This window comes from Euwallacea fornicatus, chromosome 23, assembly GCF_040115645.1.
Source record: "Euwallacea fornicatus isolate EFF26 chromosome 23, ASM4011564v1, whole genome shotgun sequence".
Taxonomy (NCBI): Eukaryota; Metazoa; Arthropoda; class Insecta; order Coleoptera; family Curculionidae; genus Euwallacea; species Euwallacea fornicatus.
In genome coordinates this window covers 3,440,484-3,462,734 of record NC_089563.1, presented here as the reverse complement: position 1 = coordinate 3,462,734, position 22,251 = coordinate 3,440,484, and the positions used below count along the sequence as shown (strand labels likewise).

Sequence of the window (22,251 nt, the reverse complement as noted above, 5' to 3'; positions counted from 1 at the left end):
TACGAGTCTGTAATACAATAAAAGAATGAAAGAACTAAGAAATAGATATGAAAAAACGTCATTTTCTCTTGGGTAGTGATGCTGCGATAACCTAATTCTATAAATTGAACTCAAAAAGCTAACGTAAATCTATAAACGCGGCTTCTTCTGTATGTGTCGGCAAGCCCAACAGGTTCGTTTATAAATTAACTAGCGACCTTATACCTTAACTAAATTTATTCCGGATTCTAAATCAGGGAAGCAGGAATTTGCAAATACACCTTGGAATTGCTGGAGTGAGATAATTTATCTTAACGAAATCACTGCCATAAAATCTAACCTGCGCGAATTGTTTTGCGAAGCAATTATAATGCAAATGTGAGGATTTAAGTGACTCTTACTCAACTTTGCAACTCAATTGCTCTGGAGGAAACCACGGAGATAATTATTTACTTATTATGTAATACTATGTTAATTTTCACAAGGTAATTTGGGAATTTTCGTTCAGAAAGTTGCGATACGTGTGAGTCATCGCCTCTGAAAATCTGGCCTTTTAAACGTCTCTCCTTGACCTTTAATCTCAACTGAAAATGACTCCAACAATGACCGAATTATAATTTAATTTGGGTTAAGCGTCAGCAAAGTTTTAAAAGGACGACGAGGCTTCTTTATCCAGAAACTGTTTTTGCCTGGATATCGTCCAAAGTTTGCGCAGTTTGGCGAGGCAGTTTAACACTCCCAAGACTCTTATCTGGATGGCGGATCTCCGGGATGAAAAAGGCTTTTCTTGACGGGGAACTATTTGAAATGCGTTTCAGTTTTAGCGTTTGTTGTCGTTTTGCCGACTTAGCTTTACATCAGACTTTGAACTTTGAGGATACGCGTTTTTGTATTATTTTGATTACAGATCTCTTGCAATTTTGTGTTAATTGAATTTGGCTTAAGTGGAAGCAATACAAATTTTAATTGCACTGGTTAATAACTAATGATAATCATATAATTTGGTTGGATCAAATATACATTTTCTCTAAGCAATAGTTGAAGTTTGTTTTTTTAGCGCTTACGCAAATTTAGATGCAAAGAATATGAAGTGACAAATAAAATTACAAAATGAAAATTTGCTACCATACTTGTTTTGCCCTAAATGAATTGTTTACAATGAATTGCTGCATATGGATAGAGAAGGAACATGAATATATAAGTAGCCACAAATTAAAGCAGATCGTTGCCTAAATGAAACAAAAAACGAATTTGCTTTTGCAATACTAGTCATAGATAGCAAGTGCAACAAATGGATAAAAAAAACCTATCTAATCTTGGGACAGAGTACAGGACTCTATAAAGTCACCTTTTACACTGTACGGAATTGCTTCCTCAGCGCTTATTCTTTAACTAAGTTTGAATATGAAATAATTATAATTAATAAATTAGTAGTTCATGGTATCTATTTCTAGGTAAACTTTAAAAATTAAACATTTGCTTTGAACTTTCTTAGATTAAATCAGATTTCACCATCAAATGAAAACCATAACAAAATTCCCAAAATTTTGAAAATTGACCAATATATTTGAAGTATCATGTACAATAAGTTTGGCGCACCCGCTTTCCTATTCTTTAACTTTATTAGCACAGTCAGTCTTAAGTACTGGAAAATATTATAAGAAATTATTTTATTAGATATTGCCATTATTATATTTACAGTTTTGCACTTGAAATAATCATTCTGAAATGAATCCAAAGTACACCTCCTAAAATGTTTCAGATAATTAGCCAGACAAAGCTCTGTACAAAAGTACTCTCATCAAGGTCACAAAGCAAATCGGAGATCAATGATGATTTAAGCACTGATGAGGTTTGCATTTCACTTAAATAGCAGCTTCCTTCATTTGAGATATCAGCTAGCCTGCATATTAATTCGTTAAAACAGTAGATCATGGCATTATAACTGGTAAGAAGCAGGGCATTTTGATAACTCTCAATGCAAAAAAGTATCGTTTTAAGGTAAAAACCAAATTAATAATTTTTTTTTATATTTAATAGTTACATTTGCAGTGAGATTCTGATAGGTTTACCAGAAAGTAAAGAGAAATTGGAAAGAAAGTCAAACTGAAATCATTGACGAGAGATAGAAATTGAAGATCTATCTTCGTTCCAATGTGAATCCAAAGTTTGTTGTAAATGCATATGTAATTCTGCCACTAATTCAATTTTAATTTTTTTGAAATGTAGAAAGTAATATGTATTGAAAAAGATGAATATATATATATATATATATATATATATAATAAAATATATATAATATATATATATATAATATATATAATAAAAATTAAAATTGAATTAATGACAAAATTACGTGTGTGCCCTTTTTATTTTTCGTATTATACGGAAGCAATATGTTAGAATTCTATATCCTCGTAACGAAAAAATAAACATTGAATATACTTTATGTAGGCGATGGGTGCCGAGTTGGCATTTATTGTCAATTCGTCACTTCTCGTCGTCGAATCCTCATTTTTCAAACTCGGATTCATGCATCGATGAGCTGTCTTATGAGACTAGCATCTTAATTCATTATTATAGTTTTCTTCCATTCCTGAAAAGGAATTATTTTGTAGAAATTATTAAAGTTTACTTGAAAAGTACAAAATAGTCATACCCCAAAAACGTTTTTGTATGGTAATATCAAGCATCTCGTCCGGTTTGCCTAATACGGTTTGATTGAGACACTTCATGGTATTTACTTAGACTATCTTAAAAGGAAGAGATAATAAAGACAAAGTACAATTTCTGAAAAAATTTTGATGGTTGCTTTGGTAACTAAATGTAAAATGTAGAATTATTTTCGTAATAAACGACCTTCCCTACATGTAGAAATAACCCTGTAAAATTTGTTTAAATGGATGACAAGAGCAATATTATTTTCTCAAATTATTGTGGAAGTCCTCTGTAAGATATTTCCCCTAGTTATCGCCAATTTCGACTGTTCCCGTCTTGTTAAGCTTTATTTTCGCTTATTTTCAAAAGCCGTAATGTAGCTCCGCAAGTTTCGGCCTTTTTCTCCTTTTTATTTCAAACGAAAGTAATATTTTGTGTGCTTGTGAGATAATGGGGACCGTGCTTTATAAATTACTGACCCTTTTGTTTTGTTCTTTCTACACGACTCGCCAGATTAGTAGTGATTACCATAATGAAGTCCTGAAACGAACTCGGCTCGAGGAAATGAATCGGTAATTACGTCAAGGAAGGACCCGATTTTATTTTGGATCATTTCGGCGAAATTTGGACGCTTTTGTCGGAAAATCCCCACTGTATAGAATCAAATTGCAGTTTTGTTCCAGGGGATAGCTCTAATTATGATTTTAAAGCATTGGCGCAAATATGGCCGACACGCTGATTATTCCATTCCAATTGACTCGGGTTGGAATTATTAAACTGATCGGATTTATTAAAATTTGTTTTAATTACATATATTTCTCAAAATATCTATATATTTCGCAATAAGTGAAAAAGTACCGAGGAAATGACCTACTTATACGTTTCGCTGCTTCTAAGGCTTTATGTATTCACACAGGAAATTTTATAAGAGGGGGTGTGTGGAAATTGGTATTGTTGTATCTGAAACTTCATGACTGTGGGGTTTTGGGCAAACATGAGATTTCACAAAGAATAGGTAAAATTAACCCATTGTGCTTTGGATTTTGTGTTTAACAAAAGCCATTAGTAAATCCTTTACCCTGGAAGGGTGCAGCCTGACAATCATCGTCACAGACAAAAAGAGGCATTATAGGATAGCCATTTCTCCATGAAGATCATCACAAAAAGCGATGAAATAATAATGTTTTATCTTACGATACATTTGTTTTTGGTCTATGCCATTGCGGCCCAAAACCAGAATACACGCATGACATAAAAAATCCAGAATGCAAGACAAAACGGATTAATTTGCCGTTTTCACCACTCGTTTGTATAAATATGGAACGTCGTCCATTCTGAAAAAGACTGCCGAGTGTGGCGAATTATTTTATTCTATCGAGCAAAAACGCTAAATAATGACCACGGATATGCGAATTTGCTGCAATGACGGCACACCAAGTCTCGTAATATAATTTTATTGGGCAGTTTTTTTTCAATTTTCAGGAAAGTCGATTGTTATGTTTCACTGACTGTATGTATAGCTTTTAATCGGCGTGCATTGTTTGCGCGGTTTTGTTTGTTTAGTTAAAGGCTGATTTGGCACTTTTTCAATTAAATCGTTTGTGCAATCATTTTTACTGGAACTGATGATAATAGTAATCCAGTCGACTAGCATTGAAAACAAAGAGATAACACTAATAAAATTGTTCTGATCCGGAGCAAGCGTTGCGGAAGTTAACCTCATTTTAAGGCCCTGATTGAAAGTACTGATGAGTTTTCAGATGCAAGTGGACAATATTAAAAGAGGGGTCGTCATTAATGTGTTTTAGAACAGGCTAGTGCTATAAGTCTTGAAATTCCGGCAGGGTACAGTAGCTGTGAAAAAAAAAATTCAAAATTCTATGCACTAGTGTAATTCAAAATTTGTTCGTAAAGAGACTACGAACAGTATGCATCAGTGTGAAAATGCTCAAAGCGGCAAGTTTAGTTTTTAGGTGTGCATTTTTTTGAATCTGAGACAAAAATATTACATGGATGATCTACAGGTATCACCAGTTCAAATGGAAACATCGGCATTGCGCAAATGGAAAAAGGACTACATACGGTTTAATATGCCTGCGACTAAGACTAATAACGAACTATTGGTTGACGTATGTGGAGCCAGTCCAGGCGACGTTCCCATTTTGATGTTTAGATTAGTATCAATTTCGCAATTTTTACAACTATAGAGATTTAAAAAATATATTAGAGCAGAAAGTATAAAAATAAATGTAGATAAAACAATTAATCCGCCTACGCCAGCAGCTAGCCTCGCAACCCACTTCGTTCGTTGTTGTCGGAGACATATTAAATCTTATACTGCCCTTCCATTTGCACGACCCCTATGTTTACACTTGAACCGTGATCCTTGTATACAGGGTCACACACATATATACTGGATGTCTACGCCAACTCTGGACATAGGAGATTAAAATGGAAAATATGTTTTTATTTTCTTGCGCCTGCACAGATTATCCGATTGGAAAACTTGTATATGGAGGTCACAGTACTCAAGACCGGCCATCAGTGTGCAATATTTTCAATTTTGTAATTAGAGCCGTTTCGGCTTAAAATATCTCGAAATTTCAAAAACTTTAATGCTCCGCGTAACCGTTTGAAACCACGATTAGTCGGAATCAAGGTCAGAATTAAGTAGACACAATGTCGCCAACAATATAAGCAGAAAAACCCTCTGTGAAATTACTTCTCCCTTTTGTCAACTGACCTTTTATTTAAGTTCAGCAAAGAAAATGTGAACACAAATAAATTAAACAACTATCCACATATTAAAGTTTAATTAAACAAGTAAGTGAATAAAAACAAGAAACATTAACATTGTTTGCAAAAATATTTATAGCAATTGCTCAAAGAAACCACCGATCAGTTTAACAAATTGTTGAATGGAACGATTGCACGGGACATTGAAGGTTTTTAAATACAAACGCGTTTTGAACCAAAACGGCTCTAATTAAAAGATTGGAAAAATTGCAAAATGATTGCCGATCTGTAGTAGTATAACTTCCGTGTATAAGTTTTTCAATTTGATAATCTGTACAGGCGTAAAAAAAATTTAAATCGATTTCTCATGTCAATCTCTTATGCCTAGGGTGCGCCTGAACATCTATTATATATATATATATATATATATATATATATATATATATATATATATTTTTTTTTTTTGTTATATTAAATATATTTCTAAAGTTAGGCATTTTTGAGAAGATAAAAAAAATGGCCGTGAGGCCATTAATATTTTCTATCATAAAATATTTTAAAATCATAACGACCTCATTGTTTATATAGTGGCTGACTTGGTGCTAATCAATTGACTTATTGATTGGTTGGTCAACTATTAATAATGTATTAACGCCGATCTATACTTTACGTTTTGTTGTAATCTTTCATGATCTGAGGAATCTTTCACAAAATTGATACCAATCATGTGAGTACATTATTCAATCTTTCGCTTAGTATTTTGCTTAGTCAACTTGACTGCCGTCTTTTTTATATATAAAATTCGAAGCTATCAGTCTTTTCCAAGGTTGCGAGACTAAATTTAGTCTATGGAAAACATCAAGTTGTTTATTTAATGATTGTCTGTGTTAATTTAATAGTTTTATTAAATAGGAATTCAAGATAAAAGGATTTTTATTTAATACGGAGTAAAGTTTATTTCCGTTATCTGCGAAGTTCTCTAAATTTTTTGCCGAATTTCTATTTAAGAATTCTTCTATAGTCATGTAGATGGATTACAATTCGAGCTGGTTTAAATTTTTCCTTTCACGCAAACTACAATTAATACAAGAAAATTAAATTATTTTAACAGTATCCTTTTGACAAGACAAAGCGTAATTCAACTCGAATATTAAGTCTTCAAAATGTCTGTCGGAGAACACGGGCATTGGAAAATTAAACTTAATTAAAATAATAGTCGATATATGTAGATTAGAGATTTCAAAAGTTGGGCTACTGGCAAGATGTTTAGTTGACCGATAGTTTACTTGTACACATACATTCGCTGATTTTAAATCCGATAAGTGCCGCATATAACGATGGACCCCGATCCGACCAAACTACCGACTGACTATAGATACAGGCTGTCTGGAGACTCGACGGTCATATATTTGATCTGTAGTTTACAGCGGTCGCAATAAAAGCTCCATTAGAACCATTTGACAAATTTTCTTTTTATCCGACTCGAGGAATATAAAAAACTATTATTTTTTTCTATTAAATTCATCTGTTTGCTAACCATGCACCGTTCTCACTAAAAAAAAATTTGCACAAATAGAATTCAATAAAAAGACTGTCTGACATATGATGCATATAAATGCATCAAACGAAGCGCCTATAAACGCAATTTCTTTTAACCGATATGTTGTCATTACCCATTTAAATTGTCAAGAATTGTCCCTCTTAGAAATTCCGTCAAAGACATTACAATTGCTAATGCCCGAAATTAGCCCGTCACATCTAAAAATATAAAGACGATTTTCCTTTAGAAAGTTTATTGGAAATTACTCGACAATGAATAATTTCCACTTGAAATGAAACGTTCAGATTCCTCGGCCCCGTACCTTTATTTTAATAAATTAATATTCATACGTAGTTATTTCGTATTCATCTGAAATTAAAATATGTCTTTGAGAAGTCGAATAATACCCTGGAAAGTTGCCGCTTGGCGAACATCATTAGGATTTCTTATGCAAGCCAACTTCAAAACTGCAGGAACAGTAGGCGCGGCGCCATCCATTGTTGTGCCATGAATAAGAACTTAGCGGCGTATGAAGTGTTATTAACGCTCCAAAGAAACTTACATTATTACTGGATGTCTTCTGGAAAGTACATGAGTCGCTTCAGAACTTTTTAACCTTAACACGGAGATTACTGTTCTAAGAACGGGCCGCATATCTGAGGTGTCATCTTGTAAATCAAGACGATAAAATAAAGGGGAATAACGAGGAGAAATTTCCCGAAGACTGACAGTTAGAACGAAGCATATCTACCAAAATATCAGTTGCTGGTTTAATTTTGGCACATTTGCAATGGCAAGGAGTTATTTGGCACTCTTATCGCATAATCCGAAGAGCATGTGTCAAGAGCTTGATGTTGAAATAAATGTGTTCATTTGGGGCCTTCGGGGGATCTTGCCAATTTTGTAATTAGTTCATCGTAAGCAGAAGATTAATATTTAGAAATAGGTATATTCAGATAATCATCTTAGTCGAAAGTGCACATAAGAAGTTAAATTCCTGCACCTTATTTACTTAAATACTTAAGAAGTTTTATACCAATATGAGAGCTTTGCTACCTTGTCAAAAAATCAAAATTGTATCGAATTGAAGAGCTGTTCGAAACTTTTTGTGAAATTTGCTCTTTTCTTTCTACAGTAATTACCAACGAACGAAATAAAATTATGAATAATGAAACATTAGTTCAAGTGAGTAAATCAAAGCAACTTATTGGTTACTAAAATTATTCGAAAAAGATCATTGATTTTCACGGGTGTATCAAAACATTTCTAGTCTAATGTGCTGTGAAAAGATCTGCAAACATAGCTCGAATGTCGTAACTCAAGTCATTATTTATAGGTGCAATGTCCAAAAAAGTCGAATTTAGGTCCGAACTTAGTTACGAGATACGCACAATAAACAAAATTCGATTCCAATCACTCTTCGCCAGGATTTTTTTGGTATATCCCATTATCTGGATATAGAAACAATTCAGTTTTCCGCAGTTTTAATGGTCGTTTCAAGAATGTTTTCTAATTTTAGAGGTGCTTGAATTTGTATACTGTTATTACTATTTTTATGGAAGTATACAACAATGAACGGTTGAAACAGCACAAAATGGTGTTGAAATTCCTGAAATACTGGCCCACTTAGAGTGGAAATACCATAGTAGCTGCTTCAATTGTCTTTCTCACTGAAGCATTGATTAAACTTTCGTTGTCCGAAAGCCGTGGTCAGAAATAAGTTGCGTTGCAAGAGACTTGAGAAACTTGGTGATTATCAAGCTAGAGAGAATTATTTGCTATCATCAAGGGGCTAATTTTTGGCATACCTTGGTCAAATGGTGTTTGTCTCGTTCTGATGGTTGCAACTCTGATAATTTGACCATGTCCGAAACGGGCTTCTGAAATCCATTCTAACTCCCACTTAACAGAAAGCTATTGTGATTTGTATTAAAATCGAGTAGTCATCAATATTCAGGTCAGACCTTGTGACCGTTCAAAATTATAAAGTCAGCTTAGCCGATTGTAACTATAATTGGTTCATTGACCAGTCTTGTCAAACTAAAAACAATTACGGAAAGTTTTTTTGTGTATATCGGGAGATCATTTGGCTTTTATAATTGAAAAGAGTCTCAAGGTTCAGCATAAAGTCTTGGCAGCTAAGGACTAGAACTTATTTGTTTTTAGGTATGTGAGAATGAACCTTAACAGGCTAGTGAGATAACAATTTGACGACGAATTAGCTGATAATGAAGGAATCACAAGGGAGATATTTTTCAAATTTATGCCATTTTAAAAATGTTTTCATGGCATAGCCAAATTAGAAATAAATTGAAACTCGTTAAGAAATGGTATTTTGAGCAATTCGTTTCATATTGTGAGATATTACATCGACCTCGTATCAGATTGTATAAATAGCTATCGCGAATATGACCGCTGAGTCAATAAATCGCATTCTAAGTAATCTAAATGCCTCTCTGAGAAATCGTTTTATGAGCCATGGGACGTCTAAAACCGAAATTTATCCAATTGGGCAAGTTTTGGATCGGAATACCCGGTGAATTCCTCCTGAGGCCCATTGCCACTTTTATGAAGGATTTCTAAGAATTTCGGATGTTTTGAAAATCAATTTTCGCATATTCGCTTAATCTAATAAAATCGTCAACAGAAAGATATAAGCGAATTTTTAATTATTTCGATGGATTGTTAGAGAAGCATTCAAACCGCAACTAAATTCATAGCACCTACAGATGTTATTGTGATACACCCGATAGTTTCCTAACTGCTTGAAGCGTATAATTAAAATAATATTTGACATTGTGACGCCTCGAATCCTAAAATAACAAAATCCACCTTATGTAAATTTCCATTTAGATGCGGGCAAACAGTAAATAAATCTTAACGAACAAACGGGTTTTATTTCCCCGCTCTCAGTCTGCCGAATTAAAAAAAAAAAAATCCCATTTAACATTTAAACGTGGTTCGTCAAACACGAAAGGCACACATGAGGTTTCCTTTATCAATACTAACTCATTTTAGTTCGGTTTTTGGAATGTGTCAAAAAGGTCATGATTTCTGAATGACGGAGCGAATAAGCAATGAAATTAAGTGAAAACAAGTTTTGCTCCGCCTCAAGTACTTAGACAAGTTGTGGAGGATTAAAAAATATTCTATGGTTCAGAGGGTTTCGTAGAGAAATTTGTGGAATGTGGTTAAAAATTTAACGACTTTTTAGCTTTGATTTAAGTTCAGAGGTTTTAGGTGACGGAGGTGCAATTTTAATTGAGTGCTTCGCGTTCCATGAATAATTTTCTATTTTCTCCGCCACTTTATTCAACAAGTTGATGCTCCTTAAATAGTAAATTATGGAGTAATTATGATGGAAAACATGTAGAAAGCGATCAGCTTTCCTCATCTTCATCTTGATTGAGATAAATATATTATATCCCAGTCAGATGGTCTTAAGAAAAAAAACCGAGCTCTGATATCTTTACTGAAATTTTAACTAAATTCCATTAGACTTGTGTAAATTTTTGTATCACGCTTCAATATTCGTCATAGTCAAACGAGTAGGCTTGGCGTCGATGTTGTATTTCTAGGTCTTGCAAAAATTCTGTTGAGATGCCTTTGAAACTTTCGTATAATAAAATGAACTATGCGTATCACGTCTGCATACTCTCCAAAAGGTCCATCATTGAGAAATTAATCAACCAGAAAGTAAAAAAAAAAAAAAATCAGAAGTGTGTCATGTTCATATGAATTCCCCGGACTTCGCAGCCTCTAAAAATTTGAGCGTTTCGGTTGTGCCGATGTTGAGCTCTTTTGGTGTGGTAAGTGATAAATTTTCTTTGGTAAGAGTTCTGTAAATATTTCAATTCGTATCCTCTTTAGTGACGGTGAACGCATTAAAATAGACCATTTCCAGATAAATATAAAGATGGTCAACAAAAGCTATCTGTACTACATTAAGTGCGCAACATAAAAATTTCTTTTATTTTTATACATTAATCGGAAGAATGATATCAGATTTATCAGAGTTACGGGAATAACGACAAGCTGAAAACTTGCTTTCAGAATCCTCGACGAAAATATGTCATGTCACTAAAAACATCCTCCTCCTTTTCGATCCTCCCCTCGTTTACAAGACACCACATACTCCGTTATGCAAATAACACGTTTCCAAACACGATATCTGATTCCGAGCAAATCCCGAGCTTACCGAAAACCTCGTTCGGACATTAAATTCTGTTCGGTCTGCCGTTCTATCTGTTGATACATAATTCATGGCTGAGAATGTAATTCGTACGCGGCTAGCGGGGGATGTACTATATGCTCGCTCATAACATTTGCGGATTAAGACACTTCACGGGGATTCATTGACAGATCCGCAATGTAAAGAAATCCGACCCTATTGAATGCATTTTCATACATTTTGTATATTAGTTCGGTTTGTTTACTTAAGAATAAGTAGGCCTTAAAATAGCAAAGATTATGAGAGTACTAAACGTTGGTAGAGGGCATCTGGATTCGAGATCCTCATATATTAGTAGTAGGTCAAATGCTGCAAATATATAAAGAACTGTAAAAAGTACATTCAATTAAACAACTCCTTAGCATCGCCCAAAACTCTTTCGGAAGTTTTTCTAATATAGTCCATTTCTGTTTCCTAACAAATTAAATTAATGGATTTTTTGTGGTCAATACAAAAGCCATGACTCTCCGCGGTCAGCTTTCGATATATGTACAATCAATCACATAAGTCTACGTACACCTAACAAACTCGTACTATTTCATAGTTAGAATCATGATCCAATAAATATTTTTAAATATATTGAAACCTTTTCATAAATGATCAATATTTGTAATTAAAAATTTAGGTTTCAATTTAATAGGTTGAAAGAAGAAAATATATATCAAAATTTCCAATCTTATAAAAGTGAACATATATCAGATAAATTTTATTATACTTGAAAAAAAAAACAAATTCATAGGAATTTTTCTAATCACAAAATCATTTCTCAAATATCCTTTTCTCAAAATAGGCCATCATAGATAATTTTACGGACATTATCTATTTATATATTCAATATAGTGTTCCTTTTCCCTTAATTATCCAACAGAAAATGGGCAGCAGGTGTTCTTTAAAAACCGTCAATCCCAGTTTTCGCAATTTAGTTGTTTAAGCAGTGAAGCTTGGAAAGTTTAACCTCCCTATATCGCCCTAGGGAATTTCGGGTCAGCAGAAACGACAACTCTAAAGTCGCTCTGTTAAGAAGGATGCGTCAATCATAACGAGTATCTCATATCGAACCCTGGAGCTTTTGAAAATCTAATTGGCTAAATTTTGAGATCACGGTAGTAAATTTTTTCTGTCTATCTTGCTGGGAATTTTCGAGCAGCGGTTTACGGTATGGAAACGATGCTAGCTCAAATCAAGCATCAAAAGTAAGCAAAACCGACCTTATTTAAATTCCGTAGTATTCTCTAAATTCAAAGGTGAAGCTCCCTCTTATTTTAGCACCCTAGCGGAGTTCCTCACAGTATGTAATCCAATTTAACCTGCATCAAAAACTTGTCATAAATGAATTTATTCGCGAGTTGTACACCATTCACTCTGAGATAAAATTTGTTTTATGTGTGTCACGTCTGACGTTCGTTCCATGCAAAAGACCGTCTCCGCAAAGATTCTGATTTATTGCCAGGCCAGATAAAATTCGTAATTTACTACCGACCCTCGGGTCTCCTTTAAATGCTTATTTATTTATTTTTTTCCACAAAGTGTGTTTATGTTAAGTAAGTCACCTATGAGAGAATCGAGGCCCAACGCAATTACACGGGTAACCCTACTTGGATTTATCATAATAGCAAATATTAACAAAATATATTTTTCTATGAGGATGTGGATTTTTTTTACTTTCTGAAGTTATCTAAGTGCAGAACTATATACTTTTCAGCACGCAAACGCTTTCTGACAGAACAGTAGAATATTGTAATTTTCATTATAAGTACAACTCATAATTCTGGGAACTATGAACGAAGAGTTCCCAATAGGTCTTGCACGAGTAGTGATCGTAAGAGGAAAGACATTATACCCCCTCTACAAATTACTTCAGGGGCAATTAAGATATAACACCAAAACTTTGGCAGGGAGAAAGAAATCACTGCGGTTAATTTGGACCGAAAGGGATTGCTAAGTCACCCTACAATAGCACTAATGACCTGCCTCCCTTCACTATAGAAGGACAGCATAAATACACCAGTTTCTCACTTTTGATAATGTCGTCCACACTAGACAAAATTGGAGGAAACAACTCCATTGGATTAGGACTTTGATGGTCGGAAAATACTTCCAATTTTAATAAATATTTGACTCGATCCTTCAGAATTCTAATGATATTAAAAATATGACGAATTTTATCGAATTTCACGATTTTATAATTACTTAATTACTTTTAAATTGTATCAAAATCTGTTAACTTAGTATTTGTCTAGTGGATTTTTAAGATTTCTATTCCATCACATTATCATTTGCGTTGAAACTCGCCTCTGCCTTCTAACAAAAATCTTTTGTCGTGCCTCACATCTAAGTTAAATTGCCATAGTTTAGAATAAACACCTACCTATGTAAATGCCTAGCTCCTCGTCTTTCTGTGGAAAGTTGCCAAGACGAATCGTTACGAAGGAATGAAACAAATAACATTATTCATATTACGCAAGCGAAACTCTAAGCCTAAGAGGAACACCATTTTTTAAACAACCATTCTATTTCCCTAAAATATTCCCCTCCAATTAAATATCCCTGGGTGCTTGCCAACACACAATGTCTAGAACGAGGCGAAAACACGTGCAAGCTGAGATTTTCTCGAAATTGAGGAAATTATTCTGCTGCTTCGTTTGAACCTCGTTTTGAAACTTAAATTTTTAACTGGAAAAGGTTAAAATAAGAAACGTTCCAATTAGCTTCTATCCACTAATCCAATTAATTAATCATAATTGGTTTCGTTCTTGCAATACAAGGCAAAGTTCAGAAAAAGTCCTTCGGTCCTGATAATTATGTTTGTCAGTTGCTTAAATGAATCCGCTTGTTGCGAGAACTCTTCCACTTCAACGGTCCATTCTTCCGATCGACCCTTATTAAGGCTGAAACTCCGTATTCTTCCCTTTTAAGACGTTGAGCCCATCAAATAAATAATTGTCTTTTGTCTGTCTTGTTTCGTCTTTTGCACTACAGAACATTTCTTGTTATATTCTTCTTAATCACTCTTTGTTCCACCCCTCTATCGGTCACTTCTTAACTTATCTATGATAATTAATTAACTAGATAGCGAAGAAAAACGCACCCTCTTTGCGCCAAGCGTCCCGACTTCAGTCACATTCCATTCGGCATATTGTAATTGATGGATCCTAAGATAAACTAGTTGGAGGAACCACAAAGGGAAGATGGAATAATGTTAAGCAAATTAGAGGGGTGTCACATGTCCCCAATACCCTTAATCGCCATGAGATGGGTCTTAGTGAGAGCCTCATCCAAGGTCCCGCTGAAAATCGTAATGGGCTGCCAGGATATATTACAATTAGATGTCGCTGAGCTGGGTATTATTGTTGATGGATGTTACTGATCTTGAAAATATCCTTTTTATGTTATTAGGATATAAGCGATTTTACCCATTAATGTTATACCTAACCAAAATGAGAAACATTTCCACCCCTACATATCACTACGATTAAATTTTCATAATTAATTAAGTGCATGTTGCCGTATTGCTGGACAATTGCTCATAGCATGGAATAAGCTAAAGAGCACATGTCTAAACCAAATGCCATATGAATGAAAATTCTCTTTCGGACAAAAGGAAAAATTTGAGAAAAATGAACATCCTACAGACTGGCTACTGTCACCTCTCACTCAGCATTAGCGTCAAATGGACACCCAACGAGACATGTTCTGGTAAAATGTCTATCTTTTATGTGTGGCAGAACACAACGTTTTAGAGAACCAAACTTGCCCAACGGGACCAGAGAATTATGTCCCAATAGGCTCGTTGGCTTGATCAATTCGATAAGACTGTTGCAACTCCACTTATGCGGGTCGTGACGGACCAATCCCCGAGGACTATATACACTAAACGCCCTTTTACATTCATTCAATCTTTACCATTCATTAATTATTTCTATTTAGTATCTCGAGGAAATTTGGGACAATCTGTAGATTATTTGGTGATTAGTAATATGGGGACAACTAAACTTATATTCAATTTCAAACTAAAAGTGAGTTTTATTTTAATTTAAATATATTGGATAAATAGGTGTTCCGGTTAAATTGAGAAGGTTAAATGACATTTTTCAGAAACTGCAAAACTGGAAACATCAGAAACATCGATTGATCCAGGATTTTGTATTGAAAGGTTTCGATTACTTCAGTATTGCTGAGATGATTAAGCGTGTCGATATGTTATGGATATATATATATATATTACATAATTTAAATATTACTAATTTGAATTTACCATTAATAAGCACGAAATTCGAAAGTTACAAGAAAGTTTAATATATTTTTTTAAATTTAAAAGTCGTTAAACCTGCCTTTGAAATATTGAATATGCGCATTAATCGACAATAATAATGATTAAATTACATGGCACAGCAAGAAAGATAATAATAAAATAAAAATGTAATAATTACTTTAACACATTTTTATAATTTTGGTTATCAATAAATTCCCAAATGAAATAAAATTTAATTCATAATAAATAATTTAATAATTGAATTATCTTTTAATTAATGGCCGAGATGGATTATTAAAACTGTTTAAAAAATAAAATGTAGATATATCCGCTTATAAATATTAATAGTTTTATAAACAATATGCTGCTTTTGATTATTCATACAAACCGGAATTTCTGTGAATAAATTTGTTTGTTGGAATTTAATTTTGATATTACCTATGCATGTATATTGAGTATGGACTTCATTAGTTCGATGGAAGTTTAAAAGGCCTCTAATTTTGCATGTGGAAATGGTATTATGGTTTTCCCAGGCCAGAATTTTAATTCGTAAATTATTATATAATTATGAAATTATGTTTCGCGGCCTCTGGTAATCGCTACTTAGAATCCGTATTAAGATTTATAATTGTCCTAGTAGTAATACCTTCTGCGTAAGTTTACCTGTATTAGTCCCAACTTGTGTTGCTCCCTTGGGGGGCAATGGAAGTATTGCCCAATTAAGATCCACCCTAACATATAGCTCGATTACTTGCTTTAAATTACAAACTTGTGGAAACCCTAGATATGTAAATTTTGATTGGATTAACTTATGCCCGTAAGTTTGGGATCTATAATAGGTTTTTGAGTGGGAAGTTCACTTATTAGCTTGTTATTAACGCATGTTCAAACATTTTAACACTCTCTACAATCTATATTAAAAATTCCAATAATTGAATTCCTTTACCTGAAAGGCACCGAGGCATCAATATGGTTGAAAATGTTGCATTTCTTTCATCATTTATCGTGAAAAGCTTAGACTCAAAATTTGCAACATTACATTAGCCCCCCCTCCAATTAAAATTAGATTTCTTTACTGTGCTTTTAAATTACATTACAGCCATTTTGGTAGGAATTGTTTAAAACCTTGTCGGTTAGACTCCTCGGGAATTGTTGACAAATGTATTAACTTTTTTTTAGGTATATTTTAGATACAAATTAATGATTTACCGATGTTTTTTAAAGTTGTTCCAAAACCGCTCTTTATGGCTTTTTAATGGAGATATATTACGGAGTATTGCTTTTATATGTCAAATTTGATATTTCAAAAGTGTCGAAGTGGTATCTCGTTGTTATGTTTAATCCATCTAGCAAAATGAAATATTTTGTTCCTATAGTTGCAATATTCAAAAATTTATTGCGTGAAATTCCGTTTTTACAGCGTTTTTCACTGGTTGTCAGGGCAGTGTGAAGATACCTTTATAATTGTTTAAGTCAAGGATAATATGAGTTTAGGAATTTAGATATAACAATCTTTTTCTTTTCTTTTTATTCTTTCTGAGAGACCTACAATTTCTTTTGTGCCACACTGAAAGGCATAAGCGACTCACACATGCCAACGAAACTACTCTTATTGCAACACCCTCTTCTCGATAATCCTATCTCTCGCTAGACCCTGCATTATGTAATTACAACCCCGCAATATTTCTAGTTTAATACTACAAATAAAAATATTTGAAAATTTGAAAAAAGCCTCTATTAATATGGGCAATTTGAAAATTGAGGTATCCACAGTGTAGTAGTACGTTTCAAATTTAAGTAAGCTTCGATTAATGGGTAAATTAGCAAATTCGGAATTACGTATCAATACGTAATGATACCGACTATTTGCATAATTATTAAAATCCACGCAACGGCGGAATAACATAAAATATTATGAAGAGGGGCCCTAATCCCGTACTCGGGCAAATTCGAAAATACGGTTTTGTAATACAAATGTAGGTTAATTCCGGAGCTGTGCTGAAAATTGTGTTTACTTTTCCTATCCAAGTAAATCAGTTTTGCGATAGTATTTGAACAGAACTGCACAGGGAGGACGCAGCGGAGCATGAAAGAAACATTTCCAACTTTGCAACGAATGTATGAAATCCCATTTATGTATCGCAGATTTGGGTAAATATTTTTTATTTAGACGTCTGTACGCAGATTTCCAAAGCGGCTGGGAAAGGAACTAAAAGCAACAACTCAAAGGATCCAATATACCTAAAAACGAAATGGCGTTACAATAAAACTTCCATTTGACGCTTTTATGACAGCCAAAAAACATCCAACATCTGCAGCGTAAACGTTTCCTTATTCCGCTTTGTGCTCCATCCAAAGAAAACTTCCTTTCTATCTGCTCCAGCTCAAAAACTGGCACAAAGAGCGGGAATTATTTATGTGACATATGTTAGGATAATATTTTTTGGTTCGAATGTCTCGGTTCTCTTATCGGAATTTCCCTGTTTCTTAACTAATTTACTCGCTCATGTAATAGAACAACTGCCGAGGGAACCTTATCGGACGTGTTACGTAAAAATTGGGGTCGCAAAATTATTAAACAAGTAAAGTAATTTATTAAATCCCCCAGCATGTATTTTGCGACCATAAACCAGCCACAGAAGCCCATATCCCCCCAGAGATGACACCACGCACATGGAATGTTTATGGCGCCATTACTTTTGCACATCGGGCCACCGATACACGTTTGAGGTGATGCCATAAGTCGCGCAAATGGCCCCACAATGCAACACTTATTCCGGGCTTGTGCCGTCTTGAGAATTTGTTATCGAGGATTTAAGTGGATTTAAATCATGTGTCTGTCACGACAACAGGTCTTTTTGCATCTCTATGGGAATAACTTGGTGATTTTTGAGCCAACTTCGGAGTTTCGAGGAGAGTTAGTGAGGGTTTTCCTGAGGGAGGTTTTGCAACTTTGTCGTGGGGGGTGAATCTGGCAGTCTTAATAGAAGATTTAGTACCAAAATGGTAAACTTTCTCAGGAGCACATTAAACCTCGTGGGGTGTTCTGCCCCTTGCAGAACCCGTATGTTTTTACTTGAAATGGTCATACTTGCACATGCTCTGACCGTGGTCAATAGGGAAATAGTAGCGCCAATTTAGGATGGAGGAAATCTGTTATTATTTAATTTTGAAATGAATTAAATAAGATGGATTTTGTCTTCATCCGATTTTATTCCGGCGATAGCAGGATAAGTGCAATTTTAATGCTCAACGTAAAAAAATACGTTTTTTATTGAATTTTAAACATATCAAATATCTATTAAGCAACAAACAAACATACAGCACTCTTCCTCTAAATTCCCTTATAATAACTTAAATTGATATAAACCTGTTTCCAGAAGGATAAATTTAAAATTATCAACATACAGAGTCAAATTAGCGGCCTGATTGATTTTACTCACAGGGATCCCCTGAAGTTGGAATAATGCATCATATTGTTGCCTCATCAGCTTTTATTTCATAGAGGAAAAACCCGATTGTACCAGATCGAACCTTTTTCCTATAATATTTGATTTATAACGTGTCAAAATATTTTATTGCTGCAGGGCACACCACCCACAATGCTGAATATTTATTTTCAGATGTTTTGGTGCATTCATTGTTTCGCGGAAATCTATTTTATAAATATTGGTCTCCCATTTTTAAAAGGTTTAGCTCTATCATTTTTTCAGCAGGACGTGACAGAGAAAAACGATGTAACATTCATAAAACCACACATAATTCATTTTGTTTTCCTACCTGCGACACTCTGAATTAACATTCGGACCAGCATTAAAAATTTTTGATCAAAAGTTTTATGCATATATTTCACCACACCTACTGTTTTTGTTTGCTAATCTACTATAATTTCTGTTTTTTGAATTCTACATACACAGAGAGGTAAAAGTAATAAAAATACGGAATTTGTTTTCTTGTGGGTTAAATTCCTAAAGATTTGTATTTCAACTACACTCACATACATAAATCATAGATTTGATCATTTTGTACGTCCAATATGATGTTCAGTGTGATCCATTTAAGATAGAAATACCCCTGTATGTTTTACAATTATTACTCGATTTCAGAAAACTAAGGCTCAAATATAAAGAATAACAACTCTATTTATATTAGAAACATTGTTTTCGAACTCACCCGATTAAGGCTTACTATAACTATCTTCAATGTCAAAAATGTGAAAGGATTAGGGTAGTTTTTGGAAAAATTAAGCAAGCCACTGAATTCAAAATTCTTCAAAATAGGTACGTACCAAATTTCATAAAAAAATAATTATTATTCACCATTTCAAATTTTATTTTATAGTTGCAAATAATATTATTTTATTAAAATACTTATAAAAACAAATTCAAACGAATTAAATTTAATCATAAACGTCAATTTAATTTCTTTTTGGATGGAACTCTAAATAGTTTAAATATTCTAGAATTTATTCAGAAAGAAATGATGAACGATTTGCTACTCACGTGTTTGAGAAATCCCTATTTTCAATTAGATGGCAAACCTGGTCATAATTCAGCCAGTGTAAGACAATATTTAAATTTTTATTTCAAAAGTAGTTGGATAGGCCACAATAGTCCATTAATCGAGTGGTGTGTCTAGTGGTCTCCTATCTCTCCTTACGTCTTTAGATTTTTTTCTTGTGGGGCACGATCAAAAATAAAGCTTATAAATCGCATCCTCACGACATTGAAAATCTTAGAACCCGCATACGCAAACCTTGTGAGGAAATAACTACAAAATAATTGAAAAATGTTCAAAAAAATATTTTCAAAAGATTCAATAAATGTATTGAATTAAAGAGTGGGCTAGTGAAGCTTTTAAGATTTAGTTTGTGAGTTTATTAATTTTATTTTTTAATCGTTTTTATAGTTATCTTGATAAAATAATATTGTTTGCAACTATAAAATAAACTTCTCTAAATATGGTTAATAATAATTATTTTTTAATGAAATTTGGTCCGTACTTTTTTTTAAAGAATGCTAATTTCAGCGGGATATTTTTTTCCATAAAACATCCTAATCCTTTTTTCCGATTTTTGACATAAAAAAAGTTATGGTAGATTTTGGTCCGATGAGTTAGAAAACAACTTTTCCAGCATAAATAAAGCTTTTTGTTCTCTATTTTTTGAGCGTAGGTGCTTTGAAATCGAATTATAAATACAAAAGTTACATGGATGTTTCCATCTTAAAAAGGAACCCCCTGTATATTTATACCCAGCAAACATATTATATGTTCACGTTACATTATTCGGAACCACTGTACAATTATTAGTTTTATTTTGCTGACATTTTTATTTAAATTTTGAATTATGAGAAATTATGTGTAGTGAAACGTACGATTTTCGCAAGTCTGTACTTGACTTTTATATAAAGCCTGTTTGTTAACGTTTTTCTCCCATAAAAATTGACCATCCAGTTACAAAAATTTTACGATTCTAATTTTCATATTAAGTGAGATTCCCTACATGTACAACGAATAATAGACAAGCAGAGTAATTCAGTATACTTCGATTCGTTCAATATTTCCGCTACCACCGGTCTTAAGGAAATTTGTAAAATAACAAATTTTATTGTCTATGTACTCAGATCTAAATAGGTTAGAAATTATATGTAGCTTTAATAATCATTTTATTTCCTTGCCATTTACCTAACATTTAGGATTTAAACAAAGAACATACATGTATCACCAATTTAAATAAAAATATAAAGATTGTGTAAGTAGGAGAAGAACTGCATAAGGTTTAATATGCCCCCGAAAATGACCCAAAAAGCGGGTATTAGCCCTAGCGATTGAGGTGGGCAAAGTAAGTTAAGGAAATACATATTTCTTTTTCGAACTATAGAGGACTATTCTCAAATTGTCCCTCTCCCTCCATGTTGCTACAGGGCAGAATAGTTCATCTAAATATTGAAGAAATTTGTCAGCGCTGTATGCCACACAAAAAAAGTAACAAAAAAATATCTAAACGCTAGATAAACGGTCCAGTGGTCCAATATATTGAAAATGTTAAAATATTTTACTAATTGAAAATTTCAATGTGGTTTAAAGGAATTTACGCCTTTATCACGGCAAAATGTATTAAAACATGTAGGTGTTAAAAGAGGAATAAATGTGAAGCATGGGTAACTTTAGTGAGACGATAACAGAGCTCCTCATTATCCAAATCAGCCATAATAGTAACAGAGATGATATTTGTAAATTTGTTACCAGTGATGCTAATCAAATCTAACAGATTAGCCTGAGTAAGTTAATAAAATAATTACACACATACAATGTAGGTATACAGCGTATGTGTGTTTACATAGTAAACAGTGTACATTTAGTTAATATGGCTTTGATTTTGGCCATTCAGTAATATTTTGATCCCCTGTAATCACAATGCCAGTTTATCTCTGACCCATTTTTTGTGTGTTCTACCGTGATGACTAATTATTTTAGTATTTAGATGAATTCTAGTAATGCTCAACACATAATCATGACAAATTAACTCGTGATGCTTAAAATGAGGGCAACGAGACTTACTGTACTAAACTTGGAGCTTAGAATATCTCGGAATCTGCAATGTCTTAAATATTCATCCATCTGAACGATCTGAAGGTATTCCATTACGAGGTTTAACTTTAGTTATTCTATAAAACACATTAGCTTTCTCAAAAGTAAAAATAAATTTATAACATCTATTTACCGACCCAGTTAGGAAATGAATAATTTTGTTTAACAAGTGAGTTTTGGCAGGATGCCCGAAGCAAGGTCCCGCTCAATGACACTAGTTAAATAAAATAATGTTTCCTAAAGAGTTTCATTTATGCTTTCCTC

The 22,251-nt window shown here is 33.5% G+C and overlaps 1 protein-coding gene across 13 annotated transcripts in view; it reads right to left on the bottom strand.

The window, feature by feature from the left end:
* mmd (mind-meld) overlaps positions 1–22,251 on the bottom strand; it is a 341,450-nt gene that overhangs the window by 124,235 nt on the left and 194,964 nt on the right. The gene's annotated exons all lie outside the window — the stretch shown is intronic.